Here is a 19,536-nt window from a genome sequence, read left to right as displayed (position 1 = left end):
ATAGATTTGTCACCATGTGGATTGTCCCAAAAAATATGATGCAGGATCTAAGAGTAATTCCAAAGAACATTTCCAAAGATTTCCTCAGCAATAGGAGCATAATTAGAACAAGTATGTTACCTTTCAAAGTGATAACTTAGGAGAGGCAAACTCATTTGGATGCTTGCTTCCTGATGGGCTTATTTATTTATTTTAAAATATTATCATTATGTAGAAATCCATGTACTAAAAATTTCAACTCATTGGTGGAGTCCAGAAAGGTGATGTGCGTGTGTGTTGTGTTTCTGGGGTGACTCTCCCCAGGTGTAGAAGTTCCCAATGGAGAATGCCTTTCATCCTCCAAGGCAGAGGAGATTTCTTGGAGATGGACATGTTGGTGTGGTACATAGGATATATTTTTGTTGTTGCTGCTGAGAATATACAAGCAGAACATATGACAACTCAACAACATCTTCATGTAAAATTCAATGACATCGCTTACACATTTCAAGTTGTACAAACATCCTCACCACCCTTTTCTAAATTGTTCCTCCCCAATTAGCATACACTCACTATCTCCTAAGTTTCCTGTTTAATCTCTCAAGTTGTTATTGTCAGTTTGATCCCACGTAAACAATTCTTGAAAGAGCACAATGCTCTATGCAGACATTCTTTACTTATTAATCTAAATTATTGTTTGGCTTAAAGAAAACTTCAGGGTATATTTTTGGTTAGAGGTTTAAAGATTATCCCCAGGCAACAGTCTTGGGTGTTCATACAGCCTCCATAGCTTCAGAAATTCTGGATTCCATGATAATTTGAAATTCTGTTTTGAATTTTCTCTGTTTAAGAAAAATATTTATTTTGTGGCTATTGTTGTCGAGAATATACCCAGCAAAACGTGCACCAATTCAACAGTTTCTACATGTAAAATTCAGTGATATTTATTACATTCTTCAAGTTGTGCAACCATTCTAACCCTCCTTTCCCTATTTGTTCCTCCCCCGTTAACATAAACTCACTGCCCCATAATGCTCTTACCTAGTCTTTCAAGTTGCTGTTGGCAATTTGACCCAATATAGAGAGTTCTTAAAAAAGCATAATGCTTAAGGCAGACTATTTTTACTAGTTAAGCTAAACTATGGTTTTAAGAAGACTTCAGGGTATATTTTTGGCTTAAGGTTTAAAGCTATCTCAGGGCAATAGCTTCAGGGCTTCATTCAGCTTCCATGACTCCAGAAAGTCTGGAGTTCATGAGAATTTGGAATCTGTTCTGCATTTTCCCCTTTTTATCCAGGATTCTTCTATAGAATCTTTGATAAAAATGCTCAGTAATGGTAGCTGGGCACTATCCAGTTCTTCTGGTCTCATTAAAAAGGGGGAAGTTGTTCAGGCAGGCAATTAGCCACACCTTCCATAGCCTCCTCCTATCCCTGGCTCTACTTCCTCTGTTGCTACAGGTGAATAGAAATCAATTGCTGTTCCTTGGATGGCCACTTGGGAGCTTTTAAGACTCCAGGCAATATACCACCAACTAGGAGGCAGAACAGAAGTACTAAACATTTTATTTAGCCAATTAACTGGTACGTCTCATGAAACCAAGACCTTTAACCTTCAAACAAGTAAAACCCCATGACGTGTTTGGTGTAATAAGCATCCTCAGCAGCTACTCTTTTTGTCACTGTTGTAAATATATCTGTCACACAATTTTTGCCCATTCAACTTTTCACAAGTGTTCAGTTTCTTGACAGCAATTACAACAATCAGCTGTTCAAACCTACAGTTAATCAATGCAATTTTTCTATCACCATTTACTCCCCTTTTCCACCTCTCTCCTGCCCTGGTAACCATTAATAAACTTTGGTCTCCATGCATTTGCTTTTTCTTGTCTTTTTACATAAGTGAATATTTGTCCTTTTGTGATTGACTTATTTCACTCAGGATAATGTCTTCAAGCTCCGTACACATTGTGGCATGTACAAAGACTTTATTTCTCCTACTGGCTGAGTAGTATTCCATTGTATGCATATGCCACATTTTCTTTATCCATTAATCTGTTGATAGGCATTTAAGTTGTTTCCAGCTTTTGGCTATTGTGAATAGTGCTGCGATGAACATTGATATACAAGTCTGTGTTTGAGTCTCTGTTTTCAAGTTTTTTGGATATATGTCTGTGAGTTGAATTGCTGAGTCTTATGGTAGTTCTCTATTTAGTTTTTTAGGAAGCACCACACTGTTTTCCACAATGGCTGTACCATTTTGCATTCCCACGAACAATGGATAAGTGTTCCAATTTCCCCACATTCTCATCAATATTTATTATTTTCTTTTTTTTTTAAATCTTAGCCATCCTAGTGGAAGTGATGTGGTATCTCATTGTGGTTTTGATTTGCATCTTTCTGATGGCTATTGTAATGGATTGAACTGTGTCCCCCAAAAATATGTGTCACTTTGTCTAGGCCATGATTCCCAGTATTATATGATTGTCCACCATTTTGTCTTCTGATGTGATTTTCCTATATGTTGTAAATCCTACCTCTATGATGTTAATGAGGTGGGATAGGCAATAATTATGTTAATGAGGCAGGACTCAATTTGTAAGATTTGATTTTGTCTTGAGCCAATCTCTTTTGATATATAAAAGAGGGAAGTGAGCAGAAAGACAGGGGGAACTCATAGCACCAAGAAAGCAGTGCCAGGAGCAGAGCACATACCAGCAGGGTGCTCTCTCTCTCTCTCTCTCTCTGTGTATGTATATATACACAGAGAGAGAGAGAGAGAGATAAGAGAGAGAGAGAGATGCATATCAAGGAAATGGCCCACACAGTTGTAGAAGCTGTAAAGTCCCAAGTCCCTGGGTCAGGATAGAGGCTTCTTCTGACACATGTAGCTGCAGGGGCTGATGAATTCAAGATGAACAGGTCAGACAGCAGGCTTCTGACTCACAGGCTGCATTTAAGGAATCAATGAATAGCGATCTGGTGCCTAAATCACTTCTTAATTCACCCTAGCTGAAATTAAGTCCTTAGGCCCATCTGGTGCCTAGGAGTTCAGCCTGACTTTCTGAGTGGGTAATGATGTATAGAAGTAAGCAACTGGCCTGTGGCAGAAATAGGAGTGAGAAAACCAGAAGACAAATTTATCAAGAAAAATATTTTCTCAACTGCAAGTTTTGGGGAAGAGTGCCTGGTCAACGTATTTTTGGATACTTGGTGAATCCCCTGGCTATAGCGGGGGAGGGATTTGTCATTTCCTACCATAAGAAGGAAGCAGACTATGGTACAGAAAATAAAAGTAGCACCACATTGCCACAAAGAAGTATGCTCTATTCCCTCTGTGTGTGTGTGTGTTAACATGTGTAGAAGAGGCTATGCTCTTATTTACCTGGCTTGCTTTTATTTTTACTTTCTTTGATTGTAATACGATATGGTTGCTTGTATGTATATTCTCAAGATTTTAGTTTTTTTTTTTAAAGGCAATGTGTGCTTTGAGTCATGTGCTTTGCCTTAGCTCATAGCTTTTAGATAAAGATGATAAATTTATAGTTGAATGATTTTTAAAATGATAAATCCACATGGAGCTTGTGAGGGCTACTATTGCTATGAAGGAGTGTCCAAAGCACTTTTTTTTTTAATCCATTGTTATATGACCAATAAGAAAGAACAAATTTCTCTGATGGAAAAAAAGAGACAACTCTTCACTGGAAAAAAAAATCTATATGTAAAACTCAGTGAATAAAAAAAGAGAAGTTCTTAAAAAGTAGTTTCTGGGATCTCCAAATACTTTTCAGTGGCCAAGGTCAGTTATTAAAACAATAGCTAGAGATTATTTAGTATGTTTTTATATTGTATACCTTGAACAGCCTTTAAATGCCATGCTGCTGAGAAACTCAGCTAAAGACTTCCTTGAGCCAATTTGTTGTAGTTGTTGTCAGGTGCCGTCGAGTCGGTTCCGACTCAGAGTGACCCTATAGGATAGAGTAGAACAGCTCCGTAGTGTTTCCAAGGAGCAGCTGGTGGGTTTGAAACTGCTGACCTTTTGGTCAGCAGCTAAGCTCTTAACTGCTATGCCACCAGAGCTCTGCAAAGATTATACAGAACAGGATAATTGAAAAAAATGGTTCTACAAAGATGTGTGGATATTTGTATTGTCCCACTTAACAGATATTTCCTAAAGGTCTACTACTGGACATTTAGTAAATGTATATTCTAAGTTTTGTGGGAGATACATAGATGAATAGGAGATTCCCTACCCCAAAGAGCTTACAATCTAGTAGTTGTATGGACTACTAACTATCTATCAAACAGGATGAAACGCATCAGGCTATAACAGAGGTACAAATGCATTTTTGTGGGAATACAAAAGAAGGAGGGCTAAATCTAATTTGAATGGCTCAAGAAAGTCTTTATTTGAGTTTAAAATGATGAGGAAATTATCAAAATTCTCCTTTCTATCAAGAATTTTCCTACCTATCAAGGTGAGAAGGTGGGAGGCAGGGCCTGAATATAAATGCCATACAGGGCTAAAGTCAAAGACAGAGACATCAAGGTACATGATGTATTCTGGGACAGCAAACAATCTAGTGTAGTGGAAGCATAGGGGAGCTGGAAAAGTATAATAAGAGAGAATAGGGCTTTAAATGCCAGTTTTTCAAGCCACCACAATGTGGACTTTTAAAGGATTTTGCACAAGGGCATAATATGCTTCAACTTGTATCGGATAAGGACAATTGCTGAAATATCCATCAGTCTAAAACAAGGAATTTATGCTATTTAACATAACAAGAGGAAGTAACTAACGCTATTGTCCATGCTAAAATATTGTAAACAGAGATAAAATATGAAGGATTATTCTTCCTTCTGAAATATTGCTGAATGTTACTGATATTTTGCTGGCAAGGTACAAAAAGTTTGCATTTGCCACTGGGGATTCCTTATTTGCTCACCTATCCACTTTAGGCTTATCCACTTTAGGCAGAAGATACTTCTCAGTCCTTTGGGTTAATCCAGGACAGAAACTTGTTAGTAGCCTTTCAGTCAGTTCCCACTTGTGGCAACCGTATGTACAACAGAAAAAAAGTTGCCTGGTCCTGTACCATCTTCACAATTTGCTGATGTACTCTAGTCCATTGTCGTGGCCACTGTGTATTTTGGATGCCTTCCAGCCTAGGGGCCTCATTTTCTAGCACTATATTGAACAAGATTCTGTTGTGATCCATAAGGTTTCTATGTGATCCATAGAAGCTCATATTCTTTCTAAAAGAACATCTGCAAAAGATTTGTGAAGAGAGGATATTTTTTTTGTGTGTGTGTGCTTTTTAGATATTTTTTAGACTGAAACTACAGACTGAAAGAAAACAATGAATAATATATTTCTGATTTTAAAACCAAAAAACAAATTCATACAGTATTGGCCTGTTCGCAAGATCTCCATCTTGAATTTTTTACTTTTCACTCTAGTGAAATGAGTCAGCACAAACCAACTAAATATTCCAAATATCATTTACTGAGAAAATTATTTATTTATAACATAACCAAATATTGCAAATAATGCCATTCACTGACAAATTACTTTATTTAATAAAACATTATGTAATAAACACAAGTATGCAAAATGCCAGGCAAATATTGCCCATGTAAGCTCCAGAGCTGGCCTGATTCCAGACTAGAATTGGGATGGGATTTGTGATATGTTAGGACACTTCAGCCCTATCTTAGGAGAGATTTTTTTTTCCTTTTTTTTTTAAATTGTACTTTAGGTGAAAGTTTACAGCTCAAGTTAATTTATTATTCAAAAATTTATACACGTATTGTTTTGTGACATTAGTTGCAATTCCCACAATGTGATAGCACACGCCCCTTTTCCATCCTAGGTTCCCCGTGTCCGTTCGATCAGTTCTGGTCCCTTCCTGCCTACTCATCCTGCTTTTGGGCAGGAGCTGCCTATTTGGTGTTGTATAACTGATTGAACTAAGAAACACATTCCTTGCGTGTATTATTTTTTGTTTTGCAGTCCTGCCTAATCTTTGAAGAGTGGGCTTTGGGAATGGTTTCAGTTTTGGGGTTAACAGTGCATCTGGGGGCCATGGTTTCAGGGGTTCTATCAATCTCTGTCAGACCATTAAGTCTGATCTTTTTACCTGCATTTGAGTTCTGTTCTACATTTTTCTCTTGCTCTGTCTGGTACTCTCTGTTCTGTCCCCTGTCAGGGCAGTCATTTGTGGTAGACAGGCACTGTCTAGTTCTTCTGGTTTCAGGCTGGTGGAGGCTTGGTTCATTTGACCCCTTAGTCCTTTAGGCTAATATTTTCCTTGTGTCATTGTTTTTTTTTGTTCTCCTTTGCTCTGAGTGGGATGGGACCAAGTGATATATCTTAAATTGACGCTTGCAAGCTGTTAAGACCCTAGATACCAAGCACCAAAGTGGGATGTAGAACATTTTCTTTATAAACTGTGTTACGCCAATTGACCTAGATTTCCCTCCAAACTATGTTTTCCAGGTCCCAGACCCAGCTACTCTGTCCCTCAAAGTGTTTGGATATATCCAAGAAACTTCTTTGCTTTTGCTTTGGTCCAGTTGTGCTGACTTTCCCTGTATTGGGTGTTGTCCTTCCCTTCAACGAAGTTGATCCTTGTCTATTATCTAGTTAGTTATTTCCCCTAAACCTCCCTCCCCCCCATCCTCACAACCATCAAAGACCGCTTTTTTCTGTGTTTAAACCTTTTCTTGAGTTCTTATGATAGTGGTCTCACACAATGTTTGTCCTTTTGTGACTGACTTATTTCGCTCAGAATAATGTCCTCCAGATTCATCCATGTTGTGAGATGTTTCCAGATTCATCATTGTTCTTTATTTTTGCATAGTATTTCATTGTGTGTATGTACTGTAATTTGTTTATCCATTTGTTGATGGACATTTAGGATGTTTCCATCTTTTTGCTATTGTGAACACCGCTGCAATGAACATGGGTGTGCATATGTCTATTCTTGTGACAGCTCTTATTTCTCCCGGGTATATTCCCAAGAGTGGGATAGCTGGGTAGTATGGTATTTCAATTTCTACCTTTTTAAGGAAGCACCATATCATTTCCCATGTCTTTGTACCATTTTACATACCAACCAGCAGTGCATAAGGGTCCAATCTCCCCACAACCTCTCCAACATTTATTTTGTGTTTTTTTGATTAATGTCAGCTTTGCTGGGGTGAGATGGTATCTCATTGTAGTTTTCATTCTCTATAGGGTTGCTATGAGTCTGTTTTTTGGCGGGGGGTTTAATGGCCAATAATCATAAGCATTTCCCCATGTGTCTGTTCAAACGCCTGAATGTCTCCTTTGGTGAAGTGTTTGTTCATATCCTTTGCCCATTTTTTAACTGGATTGTTTGTATTTTTGTTGTTGAGTAGTTGCCGTATCTTGAAGATTTTAGAGATTAGACCCTTATTTGATATGTCATAGTGAAATTTTTTTTCCTTTTTTTACTCTTTTGGTGAAGTCTTTTGATGAGCCTAGGTGTTTGATTATTAGGAGCTCACAGATATCTAGTTTCTCTTCTTGTGTTTGTGCATTCTTAGTTATGGTTTGTGTACTATTTATGCCATGTGTTAGGGCCCCTAACGTTGTTCCTATTTTTTTTCCATGCTCTTTATTGCTTTAGGTTTTATATTTAGGTCTTTGATCCATTTTGAGTTAGTTTTTGTGCATGGTGTGAGGTATGGGTCTTGTTTCATTTTTTTTTTTTTTTTTTGCAGATAGATATCCAATTATGCCAGCACCATTTGTTAAAGAGGACTGTCTTTTCCCCATTTAATGGATTTTGGGCCTTTGTCAAATATCTGCTGCTTATACGTGGATGGACTTACATCTGGGCTCTTGATTCTGTTCCATTGGTCTACGCATCTGTTGTTGTACCAGTACCAGGCTGTTTTGACTACCACGGCAGTACAATAGTTTCTAAAATCAAATCAGGTAGTGTGAGGCCTCCCACTTTGTTCTTTTTCTTCTTCTCCTCCTCCTTCTTCAGTAATACTTTACTTATCTGGGGCCTCTTCCCTTTCCATATGAAGTTGGTAATTTGTTTTCCATCTCGTTAAAAAATGCTATTGGAATTTGGATCGGGATTGCGTTGTATCTGTAGATTGCATTGGGTAAAATCGACATTTTCACAATGTTGAGTCTTCCTATTCATGATCATGGTATGTTTTTCCATTTATGTAAGCCTCTTTTGGTTTCTTGCAGAAGTGTTTTATAGTTTTCTTTGTATACCAAAAAACTGGTTAGAATTATACCTATGTACTTTATTTTCATGGGGGCTATTGTAAATGGTATTGATTTGGTGATTTCGTTTTCAAAGTTCTCTTTGTTGGTGTAGAGGAATCCAACGAAATCCCAAAGGGGGTTTTTTTGTGTATAAGATCATGTCATCTGCAAACAGAGATACTTTAACTTCTTCTTTACCAATTTGGATGCCCTTTATTTCTTTTTCTTGCCTTATTGCTCTGGCTAGGACCTCCAGCACAATGTTGAATTAGAGTGGTGATAAAGGGCATGCTTGTCCGGTTCTCAAGTGGGATGCTGTCAGTCTCTCTGCATTTGGAATGATGTTGGCTGTTGGCTTTGTATAAATGCCCTTTATTATGTCAAGGAATTTCCCTTCTATTCTTATTTTGCTGAGAGTTTTTATCAGGAATTGGTGTTGTACTTTGTCAAATGTCTTTTCTGCATCAATTGATAAGATCGTGTGTTCAATTCTTTTGTTTTATGTATGTGATGGATTAAGTTGAATGATTTTCTGATGTTGAACCATCCCTGCATGCTTGGTATGAATCCCACTTGGTCATAATGAATTATTTTTTTTGATATGCTGTTGAATTCTATTGGCTAGAATTTTGTTGAGCATTTTTCGTGTCTATGTTTATGAGGGACATTGGCCCCAATTTTTTTTTTGTTGCTGTTGTTGTGTCTTTGCCTGGCTTTGGTATCAGGGTTATGCGGGCTTCATAGAAAGAATTCAGGAGTATTCCTTTGTTTTCTATGGTCTGAAATATCTTTAGTAGTACTGGTGTTAACTCTTCTCTGAAAGTTTGTTAGAATTCTTCAGTGAAGCCGTCTGGGCCAGTGCTTTTTTTTCATTGGGAGATTTTTTTCTTACCTCTTCAATCTCTTCTGTTGTTATGGGTTTATTTAGTTTTTCTACCTTGGTTTGTGTTAGTTTAGGCAGGTAGCGTGTTCCTAGAAATGTGTCCATTCCTCTAGGTTGTGATCCTTTTTACTTCATTTGGGTCTGTTGTGATATCACACATCTCATTTCTTATTCAGGTTATTTGCTTCCTCTCCTGTTTTTCTATTGTCAGTGTGGCCAACATTTTGTTGATTTTGTTGATCATTCAAAGAACCAACTTTTGGCCTTGTTAACTCTTTTGGTTGTTTTTCTATTCTCTAGTTCCTTTATTTCTGCTCTAATCATTATTATTTCCTTTCTTCTGGTACCTGTGGGCTTCTTTTGCTGCTCTCTTTCTATTGCTAGAGTGGTAGGGTTAACATTTTGATTTTGGCCCTTTCTGCTTTTTGGATGTGTGCATTTATTGCTATAGATTGACCTCTAAGTACGGCTTTTGCTGTGTCTCAAAGGTTTTGGTAAGACGTGTTTGCATTCTTAACTGATTCTATGAATTACTTCATGCCACCCTGATTTCTTCTATAATCCAGTAGTTTTTAAGCAAGGTGCTTGTTCAGTTTTCAGGTATGTGATTTTTTTTTCCTTGCTGTTTCTGTTATTGTTTTCTACTTTTATGGCTTTATAGTCAATAAAAATATTTTATAATATTTCAATGTTTTGGATTCCGTTAAGGCTTGCATTATGGCCTAAAATTTGGTCTATTCTGGAGAATGTTCCATGTGCGTGGGAAAAGAAGGTATGCTTGGCTGCTGTTGTGTGCAGTGTTCTGTATATCTATGAAGTCAGATTGATTGATTGTGGCATTTAGATCTTCCGTATCTTTATTGAGTTTCTTTCTAGATGGTCTGTGCTTCACTGACAGTGGTGTGTTGAAGTCTCCTGCTGTTATTGTGAAGCTGACTGTTTCTCTTTTCAATGCTGATAGAGTTTGTTTTATGTATTTTGGAGCTCTGCCATTGAGTGAATGTACATTTATTGTGGTTATGTCTTCCTGGTGTGTTGACCCTTTAATTATTATATAGTGACCTTCCTTATCCTTTGTGGTAGATTTTGCTTTGAAGTCTACTTGGCCAGAGATTAATATTGCCACTCCTGCTCTTTTTTTGGTTGTTGTTTGCTTGATATATATTTTTTCCATCCTTTGAGTTTTAGTTTGTTTGTGTCTTTGTGTCTAAGGTGTGTCTCTTGTGTGCAGCATATAGATGAATTGTGTTTTTTTAAAATCCATTCTGCCATTCTTTCTTTATTGGTGCATTTAGGCCATTTACATTCAGTGTAATTATGGATAGGTATGAGTTTAGTGCTGTCATTTTGCTGTATTTTTTGTGGTGTGCTCTTTTTCTTTACACATTTTCTTTTCATCTTTTCCATTATTATTGATTTTGTGTCTGTTGAGTCTTTATGTTTCTCTTCTTTTTTTTTTTTTTTTGATGGTTAGGTTTGTTAGCTTCCTTTGTGGTTACTTTCAAATTTACCTTTATTTTTCTACATTTAAATCAATCCTTTATTTCTTGATATTGCTTTAACTTCCTCTCCATGTGGAAGTTCTATGACTACACTATTCCCTCTTTTTTGTTTTGACGTTGTCATTGTTTACATATTGATATTTCTGATTCCCTATTTTCAGTCTTTTAGCTTTAATTTGTTTTTGTGAATTCCCTATCTGGGCTGATAACTGGTTGATCTGTCCTGTGTTCTAGTCTTGGATTGTAGCCTGAAATTGTTTGTTCTCTACCCAGAAGACTCCCTTTATTTTTCTTGTAATTTTGGTCTGGTTTTTACAAATTCCCTTAATTCTGTTTATCTCGGAATGATCTAATTTTGTCATCGTATTTGAGAGACAGTTTTATTGGATATATAATTCTTGGCTGGCAACTTTTTTCCTTCAAGGCTTTATATGTCGTCCCATTGCCTTCTTGCCTGTGTGGTTTCTGCTGAGTAATCAGAGCTTTTTCTTATTGGTTCTCATTTGTAGGTGACTTTTTTTATCCTTAACCACTCTCAAGATTGTGTCTTTGGTTTTGGCAAGTTCAATTATGATATATGTTGGTGACTTTCTTTTGGGGTCTACCTTGTACGGGGTTCATTGAGCTTCTTGGATAGATACCTTCTTGCCTTTCATAATAACAGGAATTTTTTTTTGCCAGAAAATCTTCAACTATTCTCTCTGTGTTTTCTATTATCCCCCCTTTTTGGTGCTCTGATCACTTGTAGGTTTTTCCTCTTCATAGTGTCTCACATAATTCTTAGGCTTTTTCATTTTTTTTAATCTTTTTTTCCAATTTTTCCTCAAATAGATTTGTGTCAAGGGATTTATCTTCATCTTACTAATTCTGACGTCCTCCATCTCAATTCTCCCCCTACAACCTTCTATTGTCTAATTCTGAAATTTTATTTTTAATCTTTTGTATTTCTAATTGCTGTCTCTGTGTCATTTCTACCAGCCTGTTAATTTTGTCATTTTGTTCTTGTATTGTTTTCCTGAATTCCTTTATAGCTTAGTCTACATGTTCCTTGGCTTAATCTGAGTTTTGCCTGATCTCCTTCCTGATCTCTTAGACAGCTCTGTATATTAGTCTCTTGAATTCTTTCTCAGGTAGTTCAGTTATCTTATCTTCCTCTGGAAAGTTTTCTGGTTCTTTATTTTGGTCACTTGCTAGAGCGCTAGAGCCATCTTGACCTGTTTCTTTATGTGATTTGATATTGACTGTTTTCTCCAAGGCATCAATACGTTATTATATATATTTTTTGTATGCTTGTTTATTGCACCCTACATTTTTATTTTGTTTTCATATGCCCAAGTAGGCTCTGCATATGAGGTATTTTGGTTGTTGGTGCCTTTGAAATTCTCATGTCCTGTCTTCAGGAGGTCAGAGCACCTACTAGATGTGTGAGCCCAGGAGTCTGTTCACTTTTTTTGTGGGGATGGAGCACAGGTGTCCAGGTCGTTGGTCACCGAGTGTGTGGTACAGACTCTCACTTTCAGTCCTAGATGGGCAGAGCTGTGTAGAGGTGTTTGGAGCTGGCACAGGTATCTGGCTACAGTAGGGAGCTATGTGTAGCCAGGCAGGAGGCTAACAGCTGCCCCCAGGTGCCTGGGTGGAAGGCATGTCCCTCTGCCCTAGAGCGCTTATTTGGGGGTATTGCAGCCAGTCCTTGGATACCTGATGTTATTGGTTCGAGGGATTTGGAGGCACCATTTATTCTAAGACCCCTGTTGTTGGTGGCTAGATGGAATGGGTGGTACCATCAGCCCTCAGGACTCTGTTGTGGGTGGGTGAGGCCCCTGATTGGGGGCAGGGAAGTGTCAAAAGTCACTGCTGCAGCAGTTGAACATGGGCTTCACATGTATGCCCTGTTATTTTATGCTAACGATGGCATGAGGTTTTGAAGTGGCTCACACAGGTCTGGGCAGAGTGAAGGGCACTCCAAGTCCATGGACACCTTATGGAAGTGACAGGGCAAAGTAGCTGTGAGACTGGCGTGGGTGTGGAGATCCCTGAGTTCCTGGCTTAGAGGGTGTGGCAGTTGTTGAATACTGCTGGATTGGTGTTGGGGTATAATGGGGTGGGAGTGGGTGAGGAGAAGGTACACTTCTGTACTGTGAAATTCTGGAAGGGGAGGGGAAGTTTTGCCCCCATGTGGTAGGTTAGAAGCTTGCACTTAACTTTTGCAGGTCTGGTGTCACTTACTTGGTTCTGTAGGTATGTTCAGATTTACTACCGCTTGGCTACACCTGATGTGGTGAGGCTCGTCTTTGAATGTTGCTGCTTGCCTCAGCACATGTGCTCTGGGCAGACTTAGCTAGCAGGGCCTGGAGATCTCATGATCAGTGCTTCTCTGCTGCTTTTGAATTATCTCTCCTTCCCCCTGCCGTTCAGTCCAATTCTTCAGCTTTGTCTTTGATTATTAGTGTTCCTAGGTTGTCATATATAATCGATTCACTTGTTTTTTCAGGTCTTTTTTGCAAGAAGGATAACAAGAGCCTGACTATTCCCCAATCTTGGCCCCGCCTCTGAGCAGTTGGTAGTTTTCTATACACTCAGAACAAAATTTCTGAATTTCCATGAATTTAGGACTTAAAAGATTGATGTAGGGAAAGTGGGTGCCATAAGAAAAGATTTAAACTGACTCAATTTTCTCTACTTCCTCTCAGTCAATACATATAGTGCCATCTTAAACAGATGTGACTGCAGTTCTGATGAGAATCTAGAGTATTATATGATGTTTCTTACCTGGGTGTCTTTGAGTTCTCTAGAGGAGCAAAACCAGTGAGACATATATACATATATATATACCCACCACCCAGTGCCCTTGATATGTGTGTGTGGAGATATATATATATATATACACCCCTCCCCAAAAAAACAGACCCTGGTGGCTTAGAGGTTAAGAACTATGGCTGTTAACCAAAAGGTCAGCAGTTTGAATCCACCAGGCACTCCTTGGAACTCTATGGAGCAGTTCTACTCTGTCCTATAGGGTCACTATGAGATACGATATGTATATATAGAGAGATTTTTTTATTTCAAGAAAATCACTCACACAATTGTAGGGGCTGGCAAGTCCCCTATCTGTGGGTCAGGCAGCAAGCTGAAGACCTCTGCAGGCTTATGTCTCAAGGATTGGGGACTTCTGCAGGCTTATGTCTCATTACTTATGTGATGGAAAAAGTGCAGGGTAGAAAAAGAGAGCACGTTTTGCAAGAACATCCATTTATATCCTGGAGGCAGGCCATACTCTAAAGAAAACTCTCCTTTCAATGAATTAACTGATCACATCAGATCACATCATGGAAGGCGATTATATTATATTGCATTATGGAAGAACATCCAGTCCAGTATTTGCCAAACTACTGAGAATTGTAGCTTAGCCAAGTCGATACGTAACATTAACCATCTCACTGGGGCATCCTTATCCTCATACTTGGAGTAGAGTGTCCTCTGAGTGAGTATGTTATTCCCTGGCCTCTTGGATCATGGGTACAATAGGTTTGGCAGCAAAGCCATTGAAATTAATCTAGGATTCTCCCCCATCTCATCCCTGTACCTTCCTTTTGGGGATGGATCTAGGGCAAAAGACAATGACTTCCCCAACCCTTTATAATTACATCTCTTTTCTCAAATGTGGTAGCTTCCAAAGGAAAAAAGAGGCTCAGAAGAAAGAGATGCATTGGTAAAGATGTGCCACCCTCTCTACTTCCACCTAAGCCAGTGGACATGTAGCCATCATTGGTGGAGGATTAGCTAGGGAACCCAGTCATCTTCATTTTTTTTATTACATGAAAGTTTCAGTAACCAGAAGGATGCCTTTAGGAGGCAAGAGTAGCCAGAAGACTGTTTGTGCCTACTAATTAGAAGGCATGTACTGCTGGAAGCAGAAGTGTAGTACCACAGTACTGGTTCCTGGTGTGTGGTCACTCCTCAGGGATTTTGGAGGCATTTTTTCTGCAGTGAGGGACAAAATGCACTCTTTCAGAGTCTTGCCTGATTTGTGGGATCCACTCTTCAAGCATAGAAAACATGGTAAAGATTGAGGAGCAACCAAGAAGAATCCTTCATTTGGAGTATTAGAGAAGAAGTTTTATCAAGATTCAGAAAATAGAACAGGTACAGCAAAAGACAAAACATTGCCACTAGAGAAGGCCTATATTCAATCATCTGGGATAGTAGTGTTCAGTGTCTTGTACGTCTCTCTCATATTTCCTAAAAGCCTGGTCTCAGGAGAGCATCTATTATTTCAAATCTAAGAATGAGATTTCCATATTTTAGATGACTTGCCCAGCTCTTGGGGTATCAAGTGTTTCTTGGGTATTGTTTAAGGTAACTTCTAGGGATAAATGATTTATTTTGTGCCATGTGTATTTTATATTAAAAATCTTAAATTTGAAACCATTTTCCATCATAATTTTTTCTACAGTTTCTGAAAATCCCAAGGACTGCTTCCAAAAAGCCAAACCAAACCCGTTGCCATAGAGTCAATTCCAACTCATAGTGACCGGTAAGACAGAGTAGAACTGCCCCATAGAGTTTCCAAGGAGTGCCTGGTGGATTCAAACCGCTGACCTTTCCTTCTGTTAGCAGGCATAGCTCTTAACCACCATGCCACTAGGGTTTCCAATGTCTCCTTAGAGGCTTTGATATTACCCATTTGCAATTTAAAACAAAGTGCTATAGATTTTGAATAACTTAATGTGAAAAAATGCCTTCAAAATGTAAGTAAAACATGAATAACTATGTGGGGTACCCGAAAAACAACTAAGCACAACTTGAAATAGCTGATACAGTGACTCAGCTGAAAAGCAAAGAATGCAAAAGTCCTGGGGTCTGTTACGTGTGCTTCACAGATCTGAATCTGTGTGGTGTACTGGTATTTCTTAGGAAATGTTGCCAGGTTTAAGCTCCTGAGCCCCAGCTTTAAACGTGGGAGTCTGGTATTCCAATTCTAAACTCTCTCTATAGGGAAAAAGGTTTAACCTTACGATAAAGGATTTCAGACCCTAGCCAATAAGTGGGAAACAATGTTTTCCATCTTTTCTTAAAAGACAGCTTCTTGTCCTCTTGAAATCATGCTGCATTAGGTAGCCACCTACATTTAAAATCGTGGCCAGCCCTGGGATGAGGCCCTGGAAATTGGCTTTGTTTTACACTCCACCCTTGCTCTTTCTACTAGACCCCATAATGATGGTTTGTGAAGCAGTGGATAGGGCACACTCTCAAGAGAAAATTGTAAGAGGAGGTCTCCAAAAAAGTAAAAAGGGCCAGAAAGATGTGATTATCTTGGACCTTAGCTTATTTTCTGTAAGCTTGGGAGCTCATAACTTTCCTAAAAGACACCCCCTTTCTTGTCCAACTGCTCATGTCGGTACGAGACACAAGATGAACATTCAGAAGAACTGAGGAAAAATCCCCACAGCCGTACTAGAACTGAGAACAGGAAATACGTAGTTTTTTCACTGTAACATAACTTGGGATCTTCTTGTCACTTCTAAAAAGTGAAAATATTTAATTTTACCATGTAAAATGGAGCTTCTTAAAATGGTGGCTTATCATTGAATAACAAAACCCACCCAGTGCCCTCGAGTCGATTCCAACTCATAGTGAGTCTATAGGAGTTGGGAAATACAAACCCAGGATGATAACAGCAGGGGACACTGATAGCAGATATTTGGCTATGTATAATTCTAAATGGTCTGCTCAGTGTTTTATAACACCTATCAAAAGTGTTTTGTTGTTGTGTTTTGTTTTTGTGGTCTTGAAGTCTGTGATGACCTTTTTTTTAAATTTTGTTTTTGTTGAAAATATACACAGCAAAACCCACTCCCATTTCACGGTTTCTAGACATAACGAACTTACAGTAGTTTTAACCATGAATAAATAACAAAGACTTGACAGTCATTATAAATCCCAAGTCAAACAATAGTCAGCAAAATGGAGCTGTATTCAAATTATTTTTAAAAGAACATAACGTATATGAGACATAAGGGGATCTTTCTATGATATTAAGTTTTGATCTAGATTCTCAGTAAACTTAGTTCAATCTAATTGAGTTCTTGCTACATGCAAAGTAGCTGGACACTTAGGAGGTAAAGATTTATAAAGGTCACTAAAACACTGTCTTTTCTGGTAAAGAGCTTATAATTTTGTGGAAAGGATAAGAAAGAAGCATATTTCTAATGCAAACACACTGTTATGAGCGTTCACAGGAGGGTATGATCACAACTAGGCAGGGGATAATGAAAACCTTCGTGGAGAAGGTAGCATTTTGATAGAGGGTGTCCTGGAGGATTTAACCTTAAAAATAAAGAAATGCTTAGGTTTGTCATGCATGAACTCGTTTAGTTTATTGCAAGGTAGTCATGACAAGGCATGCAGGTAAGACCTCAAGATACTCTTTTGGCACTGGAGAAACAGAATAAACAATTAAAATATTAGTTTAACGGTTAGAGTCCAAATCTTCAGACTTCAGGCTTTTACCTTTAATGAGTGGTCTCAAGGAGGAAGACTTGAGCACTCCTCAAACTCAGAGGAGGTCCCCTGTAGCTAGGATCCGAGGTCAGTTGTGGCAGGTGGTATCTCATATAAGGTGTCTTTAGAGGAAGCCAGAGTCAAAGAGACCTTCAAAGAGACCTTTTGTCTCTGTCTTCTGCTCCAGCAAGTGAGCAGAAATCTTTGGCTTATATACTATTCCTTCACCTTGACTTTGCAAGATAAAGGTTAGGTGCTGTTGTGTTTAACCATAATTGGTATAATATTTTATTACCAATTAGGGAATTGTGGTATAACATATTTATGTTTTGCAAATTTATAGTATGCTTTATTGTCAATTAAGGAATTATCGTATGGCATATTTATGAACCAGGGTAAATTTATAGATTTAATTAACAGAAAACTATGGAAATTGTTTTGAGACATATTTATGTTTCATTTCAAGGCCAATTTACAAAGAGTTGATTAATGTTACATTCCATTATCACAGAGTGTAGGTGCACAGCCGAATTTAAAGAAGTTGTTTATGAACTACTATTATCTATTTCCAAGGTTAGAACAACTTCCTAATAAAGAGCATTATAGAAGTATGCAGGCCTCTAAGTTCAGAAATTATTTCTAACTTCACATTATAAGGGACTTATATATAGGTGTTTAAAAGCATTATAAAACCTTCGCAGTAGTGTAAAAATGCATTATAGACCCATACATAACTGTGAGGTGATTTGAGAACATCACAAGAAGCATACATAAAAGAGGTTGCAGAATAGGAGGGATTTCAACAGGTAAAGTTGGGATAGAGGATTTTAAGCAGAGGAAAAATCAATCAACACAGGCCACGGAGACAGAAAAGCAAAATGAACACCAGCAAAGACTCCAGTGTGCCTATGAAGCTCGACAAAACGACTGAGTTGATATTTGTATTGCCCGTTTTCACTCAAGGAAGTGAAGGTTCTCAGATTTGATGGTTCTCAGATATGGTCCTTTTAAAATGTAGGTACCTTGGGTTTACCCTTTAACAATTAAGATTCAGACCATCTCAGAATATGCATTTTTTTCAGTTAGTCCAGGGATCACATTTTTAGAAACCCAGATTAAGATAAAAGGAAAAGCATAAAATTGTTGTTGTTGTTAGGTGCCATCAAGTCAGCTCCGACTCATAGTGACCCTATGTACAACAGAACGAAACAATGCCAAGTCCTGCACCATCCTCACAATCGTTGCTATGATTCAACCCATTGTTGCAGCCACAGTGTCAATCCGTCTCACTGAGGGTTTTCCTCTTTTTCGCTCACCCTCTACTTTATCAGGCATGATGTCCGTCTCCAGGGACTGATCCCTCCTGACAACATGTCCAAAGTGTGTGGGAAGTGGCCTCGCCATCCTTACTTCTAAGGAACATTCTGGTCATACGTCTTCCAAGAGAGATTTGTTTGTTCTTTTGGCAGTCCATGGTATACCCAATATTCTTCACCAACACCACGATTCAAAGGCGTAAATTCTTCTTTGGTCTTCCTTATTCATTGCCCAGCTTTCACATGCATATGATATGATTGAAAATACCATGGCTTGGGTCAGGTGCACCTTAGTCCTCCAGATGTCATTTTGCTTTTCAACACTTTAAAATAAAGAGGTCCCTTGCAGCAGATTTGCCCAATGCAATGAGTCTTTTGATTTCTTGACTGCTGCTTCCATGGGTATTGATTGTGGATTCAAGTAAAATGAAATCCTTGACAACTTCAATCTTTTCTTTATCGTGATGATGTGTATTGGTCCAGTTGTGAGGATTTTTGTTTTCTTTATGTTGAGGCGAATCCATACTGAAGGCTGTGATCTTTGATCTTCATCAGTAAGTGCTTCAGGTCCTCTTCATATTCCGAAAGCAAAGATGTGTCATCTGCATAAAGCAGGTTGTTAATAAGTCATCCTCCAATCCTGATATCCCGTTCTTCTTCATAGAGTCCAGCTTCTCAGATTATTTGTTCAGCATACAGGTTGAATAGTTATGGTGAAAGGATACAAGCATGCCCCACACCTTTCCTGACTTTCAACCATGCAGTATCCCCTTGTTCTGTTTGAAAGACTGCCTCTTGCTCCATGTACAGATTCCTCATGAGCACGATTAAGTGTTCTGGAATTCCTATTCTCTGCAATGTTATCCATAATTTGTTAATATCCACACAGTTGAATGCCCTAGCATAATCAGTAAAACACAGGCAAACATCTTTCTGGTATTCTCCGCTTTCAGCCAGGATCCATCTGCATCAGCAATGATATCCCTGGTTCCACATCCTGTTCTAAATCCGGCTTGAATGTCTGGGGGTTCCCTGTTGATATACTGCTGCAGCCACTTTTGAATGATCTTCAGCAAAATTTTACTTGCATGTGATATTA

The 19,536-nt window shown here is 38.4% G+C and overlaps 1 protein-coding gene across 1 annotated transcript in view; it reads left to right on the top strand.

Moving 5' to 3' along the window:
- Nucleotides 1-18,796, top strand: part of LOC126068915 (putative P2Y purinoceptor 10) — a 233,339-nt gene extending 214,543 nt beyond the window's left edge. Inside the window, exon 4 of the transcript XR_007515773.1 lies at nucleotides 18,472-18,796. The gene's annotated coding sequence lies outside the window, so the exon portion shown is untranslated. The remainder of the gene's footprint in view (nucleotides 1-18,471) is intronic.
- Nucleotides 18,797-19,536: the final 740 nt, after the last annotated feature.

This window comes from Elephas maximus, chromosome X (genome assembly GCF_024166365.1).
Source record: "Elephas maximus indicus isolate mEleMax1 chromosome X, mEleMax1 primary haplotype, whole genome shotgun sequence".
Taxonomy (NCBI): Eukaryota; Metazoa; Chordata; class Mammalia; order Proboscidea; family Elephantidae; genus Elephas; species Elephas maximus.
This window is presented reverse-complemented; position numbering and strand designations above follow the sequence as displayed.